The sequence below is a fragment of the Euphorbia lathyris genome, chromosome 8 (genome assembly GCF_963576675.1).
Source record: "Euphorbia lathyris chromosome 8, ddEupLath1.1, whole genome shotgun sequence".
NCBI classification, from domain to species: Eukaryota; Viridiplantae; Streptophyta; class Magnoliopsida; order Malpighiales; family Euphorbiaceae; genus Euphorbia; species Euphorbia lathyris.
In genome coordinates this window covers 16,921,180-16,932,012 of record NC_088917.1, presented here as the reverse complement: position 1 = coordinate 16,932,012, position 10,833 = coordinate 16,921,180, and the positions used below count along the sequence as shown (strand labels likewise).

Sequence of the window (10,833 nt, the reverse complement as noted above, 5' to 3'; positions counted from 1 at the left end):
ATTTGTTAATTAATCCTAACCATAATTATTTATTCAATCCTATTGAAAAACTTCTAAATTTTCATATATGAAATAACGGATTTAACGATGGCTCTGATACCACTGAAGGAAAATAAGGCTAAGGTATAGCAGCGGAAATATAAATTTTTTAGCCTACTTCCTTTTTAACCATAGGATCCGTTAATCGTTATTTCATATAAAGAGGGATAAGAAGAAATACCTTTTGAAGAACAATCTACCGTTGTTAAAGAAGCGCCCACAATTCTTCTCCGAGTTCCCAAGCACGAAGTAAAACACGGTGAGGTTAAGTAAGAATCAACCGTATGAGATGCAACCAAAATAGATTGCCTCTAATTAACCAACACAAGATCAAAGAGAAAAGGAGATGAATGAAATTAATCAATCGACAGAAGCCGTATGAATTCTTGTCTACGAATTAGGGGATGCGAATTCACTTTCTCTCTTTAAAGGAGTATTTCGAAAATCACCAAGAGGGGAGGGATAAGGCTTAGTCGAAATTCACATAAAGAGGGGGTATATATAATTACTTGTATCTAAACCCTAGTTAGATAGGAATAGGTTACTTAATAGGAATTCAATTCGGAATAGGATTCCCAATTATTATCTCATTATATATCTAATATATCTAGGATAATAATAAATAACCTAATTGGATAATAATAGGAGTATATTAATCTAATTAAAACTCCTAACTTAATTATCTCTTAATTAATTTAATTCATATTCCTAATCAAATTAGGATTAATGGAATTAAAATAATTCCTTACTAATTATATATAAATTTCGGCCCCCTTAATTAAATGGGCCTTATTGGGCTCATTTGGGCTCCATCTATTAATGACATCCATCTCTCTTTTGGTTCCAAGTCTTATGTGTGATCCATTAGGTTCTTACTACTTCTGGCCGTATGCAACTATTAAATTAATTTCTTCAAGAATTATATTTAATCCTTGCATAACGGAATGATGTACTGAGTATGTTATTGGCAAGTCTGTAATCATTCCCCCAGAGTCCGTTAAGAAGACAGGTTGATTCTGTCGTTAACCCTTCCGTATTAGTTACAGTATAATTCGATCCTTTATCAACTACATCCTTGAACTGAATCTTATGACTATGGGTGATGTCAAGTCACATATAGCGAGACGTTCGTTTTACTTGTATAGGCCGAGTCAACTCAAATAGATAGGTTAAGTGAAATCTGTATTTCTTACTCTTAAGCTATCACCTTGAAAAGAATTTAGAGTCGAGTCTTCCACAAGCGATCCTTGGATGCATCTCCCATTAATCGGGAGTGATAAATGCTCAATCCAATGTATAACTACCCTGAAATTACCTCCTGTGACACCCAACCTTTGCAGTTCACACCCCAGAGTCATCTCTGTTAAGGATCGTGGGACCGCAGGATCAAAGTCTCACATTCAGTAATTTAAGATGACCAATTAACATTCCTTTGAGTCTGAGGATTAGTTATACCTATTAATACCAATGAGATGAACATGTGACAACGATGAATCTACCCATCCTGTTATCTCAAATCGGATCCCCAATCCTAATGAACGACGTTTCATCGGATATATGTAACTGTCCAGATATCTATATATATGAAGCTTGTGAGATCAGCTTTCTATCGGACAGAAGACATTGTTACATACAAGTCTCAACAGTGATATATCAATCCTAAACATATCACTTGACTTGGGGTGGTTTTAAGTTTATTAGTTTATTATAAAGTTTTGTCTCACTTCATGCTTGTATATGAACACTTTATAATCACTTTAAACAAACTTACGGATTTCCTTTTATTAGACTTTATTTAGTGCTTAAAAGGGATTGCCTTTATATAGTTATAAAACATATATCTCATTAAAACAAATGATATAAAGAACAATTCATTTACATTAAGTTTGTATCCTGCAACAATTGTCTATAGGACACTAAACCCCAACAGAATGTACTGGGGGCGTTAGTCATCCCAAATGGCATAACTAACCACTCATACAATCCATCTCTGGTCTTGAAGGCGGTCTTCCACTCATCTCTAGATCGAATTCGTATCTGATGATAACCACTCCTGAGATCAATCTTAGAGAAAACTCTGGATCCGCCAAGTTGGTCTAGCATATCATCCAGCCTTGGAATAGGGAACTTATACTTGATAGTGATTTTGTTAATAGCTCTGCTGTCCACACACATCCGCCAAGATCCATCCTTCTTGGGCGTAAGTAGGGCCGGGACGGCGCATGGACTCATACTTTCCCTAACGTATCCCATCTTAATAAGCTCTTCCACTTTCTGCCTCATGATGTCATTTTCCTTTGGACTCATTCGATAATGGGGTAGGCTTGGTAAACTAGCCCCGGGCACAAGATCGATATGGTGTTGGATGTCCCTCAAAGGTGGTAACCCACTTAGCAACTCCTCAGGGAAAAGATCTGGATACTCGCCAAGTAGGCGGGTCACTTCATTCGGCATCTCTCGTTCGTTCACTGGGAAGGCTTCGTGATTCGCCTTAACCATTACCACATACACCATCCAACTCTCTTCACATTCGCTGACAAATGATTTGTGTGTGGGACAGACTACCAAGGTAGACTTCTCGTCGGCCTTTGGCTCTCTCGTCATTGGCATAAGTACGAACTTCACCCCATTCTTCACAAATCTGTAAGTATTCTCTCTTCCTGCGTGGATGGCGTCGTTATCAAACTGCCAGGGTCGGCCCAACAATAGGTGGCAGGCGTCCATATCGACCACATCACAATAGACTCCATCTCTATAATCACCAATCTCAATAGGTACCCTTCATCTCTGGTTCACTCTAAGTTCACCCACGTTCTTGATCCATCCCACCCTATAGGGGTCAGGATGCGCCTCCGCCAACAACCCGAATTTCCGAACGGCGTTGCTGCTCACAATGTTCTCTTGGCTCCCACTATCTATTATTACATTGCATCGCCCACCTTTCACAAGACAGCGGGTCCTGAATAGTCGGTGCCTCTGATCTCCCTCTATCCGGCTGGAGACTAACAAACGTCGTACCACATGAATGGTGTATCTCTCTTCATCCGCCTCATCATCATCTTCTCCTAAGGGTTCACAAAACACTTCATCCCCTTCTTCATAGTCATCTTCATACCTCTCCACCATCTTGGCGCTCTTCCTCCTAGGACATTCGTTGGACCTATGGCCTGGCTCATTGCACCGAAAACATTTAAAAGGCGCTGGCCTGGTGTACGGATTGTTGCTCTTAGGTGGTATAGGTGCTTCCTTGTACGGCCTAGTATCTCCGACAGATTCCCTTCCCACACTGTTGACCTTGGCCCCACTGGCACTCGCCACCTGCTTGCCTTTTTCATAAGGCTTCATGTTATCTCTCCCCCCAGGCGTATGTTCGGTAGTGGCGGATCTCCGGGATCTCCCGTTCAGTTGGGATTCGGCCTTGAGAGCTAAGTTTCTAGCGTCTTGTACCCGAACCACCATCTGTGTGCCAATGCGATCCTGGATGTGGTATCTTAATCCTTCTAGATACCTAGAAGTCTTTTGACTCTCGATCTCCGACAAGTTAGCCCTTGCCGACAATCTCAAGAACTCTGATGTATACTCATGGACACTCCGGTTTCCTTGAGAGCATCCCCGGTATGAACTGTAGATGTATTGCTCATAGTATGGCGGTAGGAACTGCTCCTTTAACATCGCCTTCATCCGTAGCCAAGATCTAATCGGATCCATGCCCCCTCTTCTCCTTTCTTCTCTCAACTGATCCCACCAAACTGAGGCGCCACCCTTCAAGCGATACGCCACCAGCCTCACTTTCCTTTCATCAGGAATCCCAACATACTCAAAGAAACGCTCCACTTCAGATAACCAGTCTAGGAACCCCTCTATATCCAACTCACCTCCAAAAGAGGGTAAGTCTATTTTTAGCCTAAAAGCATCATCTATGTCAAAGTTTCCTAGATCTAGGTTTGTCCTAGCAATGTCCACATGTATGTTGTCAACCGGACCAACATCCCTCATAGTCCGAAAGGCACCATCATCCCCAATATCTTCAAAGTCATCACTATCACTATCAGCATTATGAACAAGAACAAAGTTAGGTCTTCTTACCTCAGGATCCCTAGGACCCATTCGTGGAAGTTGGACATTTGCCAATGGCAGTCTGGGTGGTGTGGGTTGCCTTTGGGGCCATTGTTCAAGGACTTCTTCCTTCCTCTGGTCTGACTCTCCGGCGGCTGGTCTGATCAAAGCACGGACCTCCAGTTTGAAGTTTTCCAGGGAAGTGGATAACTCCTGGAACCGTTGGTCAGTTTGCTTCTGTCGCTCGATGCTGGCTTGGATTTGTTCCGCGAGGTGCTATCTCAGCTCCTCATATCTCCGGTCGCTGGCCTCCATGGAATCTTGCGGTTGTCGGGGTTGAACCATTGCCAAAAGAAGTTTCGGGTCAATAAACGATCGGCTCCGATACCAACTGATACAGATTGAAAGCGATAAATGAAGGTTTTAATTGTAAACCAACAAAGAGGTTCTTCTCTAGCTAAACTAGAAGGAGTGAATCCCAATATAACAAGGTATAAATCTTTGGTTCTCAAAGAGAATGATTTTGGATTGATAAAAGTTAAAAATCCTTACAAAAGTGAGGGTTTAAATACATCCCCTAATGATAATAAAGACCAGGACTACCCCTACTAGGGTTACAACAAAAGCGGTAAATAAAAGGGTAAAATAGGTGATACACCCAGACAATCCGTACAGAGGTGCAGATACGGAATGTCAGGGTGGTTGGTGATTTACTTCGTGAGGAAGTAAACCTGGGGATCCGCCTAGGAATAATAGTTGATACGCCCTCTCTAATAATCAGAGATCCGCCCTCCTCGTATACGCCTGGATCTGCCTCACTTGTACACCCCTAGGATCCGTCCTGATGGGCGCTTGCATTGCTTGTGTGGTACGTGGTGTCGGAGCATCCGCCAGGGCGTGTTTGGGAGGCGACCCTAGTTAGGATGTCCGCATCACTAATATCATTTTGTTTTGGGTTATCCAACATAATCCTATATAATAAGGAAACTATTAACTACAAAGATTGTTTCTGCAGTGAAAATTTTATTCAAAATTTACCAAGTCTGGTGAATTTTTCTGATTAATCTGTGCTATTCAGAATCCATAAGATATCTGAGTATAGTAACTTTTTTTAACCTATTTAATTCATTGTATATATGCTTATATCAGAGGGCGAGCCTTGGCGCAACGGTAAAACGTTGTTGCCGTGTGACCAGAGGTCACGGGTTCGAGTCTTAGGAGCGGCCTCTTGCCAATTAAATTGGCAAGGGAAGGCTTGCCCCCAATACACCCTTGTGGTGGGACCCCTCCCCGGACCCTCGCTCAGCGGGGACGCGTAATGCGACCGGGCCGCCCTTTTTTTTTTTTTTTTTATATATGCTTATATCCTATCAGTATAATATATAATTAAATATAATAAAATCTGAATTATAAGAAATCCAACTAGAATTTTAGGAAACTTATATTTTAGGAACTAAACTAAATCCATAAGAAATCAAACTAAAAAATGTAACAAGTCAAATGAGTGAGAACAAGTATATAAAAATTACCTATATATATATGAGTAAATGATCCTATTTCTTCATTCTGTAATAGAATATTTTAGCGTTTTACTTATTTCTTAAAATTAAAATGCAGGGTTTAATACTTCAAGCTTTTATTTGGGTACTTTTAATTGTTACATCTAATTTAGTAAGCATTGGAGATGGAAAAACTGATAATTATAATGTAATTATTTCTGATTTTTTGTTTTATAATTGTTTCTGATTTTGTATATAATAACTTTTTTTCTCAAATTTTATATAGTCACAAAATATTAATATTTTTTAATTGTTATTTTTGAAGGCTTTCTTAAATGCATGGAGAGGTTTGTGTGAAGCACAGGAACAGAAACGAAATATACCAACTCTCGTAGTGCCATCAGGAACATTTCTTTTGAAGCCTTTAATATTTAAAGGCTCTTGCAAGTCTAAGGCTATCCATATGAAGGTATATGCTTATTTTTATTATTTTATAAACTAAACATATTTAATAGCCATTTTATGTTAGAGAAAGAAAATACAGTAATAATAATAATAGATAAACCGTGTCTGTTGAGTCTGAGATCGAGTACTCAGATTAATTATTGAAACGTAAATTGGTGACAGGTTATAGGGAAAATAGTAGCACCCAGTGGTGGTGAATGGCCTAGCTGCAACGCTCAATTTTGGCTGCTGTTCGACGGTGTAAATGGTCTTACACTTGATAGACCTGGTACTTTTGATGGCCACGACTCAACTTGATGGACTAATCAGGTTATTTATTTATTTATATTTTTTTCATTATAATACATAGAGATAAAATCAATTTTAACTTAAGGTTATTGGAAAGTGTATATATGCTCTTAGCATAAAAACTATAAAAATAAATTAATTAATTTACGGTTTCCAACTTGGATTTTAGACCCAGATAACATAACATCGAGCAATATTGTCTCCACATAATAAAATCTATAAAAAGAAACTCTTATAAATGCATAAAAATCGAAGTAAGAAGATGTGGACGTTACAGCTATATATATAATATGTAATTTATTTATTTTTTTCTTTTTGAGGACATCATGAGCAGATGCAAGAGACCGAGGGTAAACAAAATAAAAGAAAATTAGAATACACGAAAATTTATTATATTCATTTATTTTTATAGATGTTAATTAAATCTAATTGAAATTCAAATTAATGATGCAGGCCTTGCTATTTGGAAACTGCAACAATCTTGGAATAAGTGGACTAAAATATATTAACAGTCCAAAAGCAAATATTGGATTAAATAGATTCAATTATATCTCTGTTTATAATATTAATATCTTTGCTTCTGGAAATAGCCCCAATACCGATGGAATTGATCTATCTCTTTCACACAAGGTTCATATTATTGATTCAATCATAGGAACTGGTAATTCTTTTATTTAATTATTTTACTTGTTTTCATGAAATATATTATCAATTGATTGTGATATTTTTTAATAATAATAATTATTATTGTTATTTTTTTTGGGTGACATGTGATGATTGTATTGCTATCAATGGAGGCTGCTCATTTATCAATGTCACCAAAGTTACCTGTGGATCAGGTCATGGAATTAGGTTAGTAGAAAAATATTACGAAAAACACTAAATTATCTAAATGTAATAATAATGAATATGATTTGTTGCTTACGAATTTATCTATTTTATTTTTTGGATATAGAAATATATCACTACAAGAAAACAGCTAGTTAGCTACTGTTTTTAGTTACCGGATCATAATTGGTCGCTAAATTGCGACCGATTCGATCGCTAATGTATTTTCCTAGTCGCCAAGAATGAAAGTAAAATTGACTCATGTTTTACCGAAATAAAAAAAAAAGAAAAAATAATTAAAAGGAAATAAAATAGAAAAAATAAAGAATAAATAAAAAATAAATATAAAAAGGGATAAGATAAAGATAAAACCCTAATCTCTTATCTCTTCGAGCTCGACGCGGCCGTTTCAGTATTCTGTTCTCCGACTTTATCATTCTTCTGATTCGGCCTGATACCGCTCTTTTCAGGCAGCATCTTCTCCGATCTAAACCCTCAAGCTAATCCTTTCCTCTCTTCTTCACCGATCTAATCCGTCCCCTCTCTTCTTCTCCGACCTAATCCATCTTTTAAACCTCTGAACTTCTCATTTCTTTAGAAGCTCGGTCTTCACTCTATCATGTAAGTTTTCAATTTCAATTTTTTGGGTTGTTTGGGATTCCTTTGCCATATATATTAATTTATGGGTTGGGTGTGAGATTGGTGCTTTTCATTATCTTTATGTGAGATTTCCTTTTGCCTGATTATAATGGTTCTCTTATTTTTCGCTCAAAAAGTATATCGACCCTGTACTTTCACCCTGTTCATTGTTGTGTCTAGAAATAAACTCAAAATTGTTACATGATTAACTGATGTTTTCAGTTCATTCTATGATAGATTCCTTATCAGCTCAAGGATTGGAATATATCTTGTGAATTTTTGTTTAACTTCTCTGTCCCAAATGCCGTGTTATAATAAAAAAATCACTTGTAGGTATATTTCTGCTGGAGGAGGTAGTAAATTTGTTCAGTGGAGATGGAATCAATGCCATCATAGATACTGTAAAAGAGAGATTCAATGAGTCTCAACAAGAAAAAGCTGTTGGTTCGGCAGTTTGGTGGAAAGTAAGTGGGGATCTCCTATTTCTGAAGATTGATCTTGTTACTAGATCGGAGCTTTGATGTGTTTCTTCTATTCAGTTTGAATTTTCTAAGAATATCACTTTAAATGTGCTGCTTTGCTTGTTCCTTACAGACGAATTCTTTCAAAATTGCTTCTGGGTTGGAATGAGATTTTCTTATGTTCTCTGTTGATGATTTCGTTTGTTGTTTTGGTGTTGTTGTTTTGGTTTTGGTGTTTAAGATGTTAATAGGGGCGTCATTAATTCTTGAAGTTTTTCTTGTGAACTGCTTGTATGACCTAGTTGGAGTCTAATTTCAACCTCGGAATATTCTCATACCCCGAGAGATGGTGGTCTGTCTTGTCCAACTGATTTTCAAAGGGGTGCAACTAAACTAAGGCTAGGAGCCGTGTTTTTTGCTTTTGTGGTTTTTTACTCATAATTGAACAAGTGTTCCCCCTAATTATGAAGCTTTCAAATTGCATTTAAATTACTGCATTAGTGTTTAATAAAGTCAATTGATTCTAAGCTTTGTTTGATTCTAATTTCTACTGAGTTCTCTGTGTTTACTTAAAAGGAAAGAATTTCATGTCTACCAAATTTGTACTAGTAGTATTGATTGCTTTGGATAATTTTGTAGAGGGAGTTATGGCTGGAGGTACTGCTGGTGTTGTTGTTGAAACCGCATTATATCCAATTGATACCATAAAGAAAAGGTTGCAGGCTGGTTAAGTTAAACATGCAATTGTTGATTTTCAATTTTTCAATTCTTTTTCTTCCATTACTATCTCTTTATTCAGGTGGCTAGGTTATGCATTCCCATTGTCTAACTTATGATGCTCATTAGCTACATTTTACCCAGTGAAACACTTGGGGCTTACTGCTTATCCACGTCTTGGAAGAATTGTCTGTTTATGGCCTTTTTTAAGTCTTGTTTCTAGATTGAGATAGAGTTATGGTAGTGATATTGAGAGACCCTGATTGCTTTTTTTCGCTCTGTGTTGTTGTCAACTTGTTTCTTCTAACTGTTATAGTTTTATCATGTTGATGTTGCAGAAAGTTTCTATCTTTACTTTTGATGTAAAGTGGAGTGATTATATATATTTCTATGATGTTCTTTTTCTTCCCAGAAAATGAGGTTGAGCCTTTATGATTGGAAATTTGTGTGGCCCTTCTCCACGATGGATCACTGCTCTCTCTGTTTTCTAACCTATGTTTATGCAAGATATATGCAATGGTTAATATAGCACTAGTAAGCAAATCTGAGCCAGTCCGTGGTTTGTAGTTTTTGTAGATAATGGTCTTCAATTGTATACAGCCACTCCCAATCCCATTGAACAATCTATTTATTTTGTTCTGCCTTTTTGTGGTAGAACTAGAAAACTTTTTCTTCTCCACTCTAATTAATTGAGATGAGATCAGATGATATACTTATTTTTTTTTATTAAAATTCGCATTTGTGTTCAATAGGAATGCCACTTAATAATGTGACAAAAGTTGAATATTTCTGTGCATTTTCTTTTCAATTTGGTTTATGCCAAAGGTGCAAATGGTTACCAAGTCTGTTATATATATGTGCTTTTTCTCTTATATGTTTTTGTGATTTCCTATGTTTACAGTTTTAACCATTATCAAATTTGACTGTAACATTTTCGATGAAGTGTATATTTAGCCCTAACATATGAAATGGTTCAAATTTAACCCTAGTATTTCCAAGTAAGCTCAATTTTAACCCTATATATGGACTCTATTACAAGATTCAGTTTTGATATATTTCCTACTAGTACAGATTCTTGTCGCTGCACATGAGCTCTGTCGCGAGGTCATTACACTGTGACTCGTGTTGCTGAAATTCCAGGTACTAATTGTGCTGAATCACTTTTTCAGTTCCTCTTTCTTTTACTTGCAATTGAAACAAGTAAAGATGAACTAGTTTCAACTTTTGTAATTGATTTAGATTTTTGTTTTTCTACTTTTTACTTTTTTCGTTTTTCATGTGACATCAGGTTTTGATTTTCATGACTACAAGTATTGATTTTCATGTGACATCACAAATTGCTCTTAACGATTTCTTGTTGCCTTCAGCATTCTGGCACTTTAGTGGACACCTCCCTAAAGTGGATGGGTCAAGGCAAACACGGTCAAGGCAAACACGGATGAGCAGCCATTGGTGCCCCGGAAGCTGCTGCCCCGGAGCATTCGCGTTTTTTATTCCCTCGGCATTTGCGATGTATGCGGTCAATAAGGCTGAGAGTTTTGGACGACATCAAATGTGGCTTGAGGTAGACTCAATGTATATAGTTGCATAATAGAGGCCGCTTCGCCCGACTTTTGCAATGTTTTGATCAATGATGATATTAATGGTGTTTATAATTATAGGTTTGTGTAGTTAGACATTTTTTATTCGGGCCGAACTTATTGGGATATTCTATGCTGGCCCTTCCTTTATTTCATTCAAAAGAATATTAATTATTTCTAAATATATTTCTAGTTTTAATGAATATTGTTTATTGTGAAAAGGTAAAACATGTTTATAATTGTATTTACAATTATATATAA

The 10,833-nt window shown here is 37.0% G+C and overlaps 1 long non-coding RNA gene and 1 pseudogene across 3 annotated transcripts; both read left to right on the top strand.

The window, feature by feature from the left end:
* Window positions 1-4,169: 4,169 nt before the first annotated feature.
* The window catches only part of LOC136203867 (probable polygalacturonase At3g15720), a 30,459-nt pseudogene continuing 23,795 nt past the window's right edge, over window positions 4,170-10,833 (top strand).
* Window positions 7,569-10,775, top strand: LOC136203246 (uncharacterized). 3 transcript variants are annotated; one of them, XR_010674757.1, is made up of 4 exons: window positions 7,569-7,796; window positions 8,148-8,278; window positions 8,915-10,132; window positions 10,360-10,775. It is a non-coding gene; the product is annotated as an uncharacterized lncRNA (long non-coding RNA). The 3 variants fall into 3 exon arrangements; XR_010674758.1 differs by having other exon boundaries at window positions 8,148-8,990; window positions 10,064-10,132; XR_010674756.1 differs by having other exon boundaries at window positions 8,148-10,132.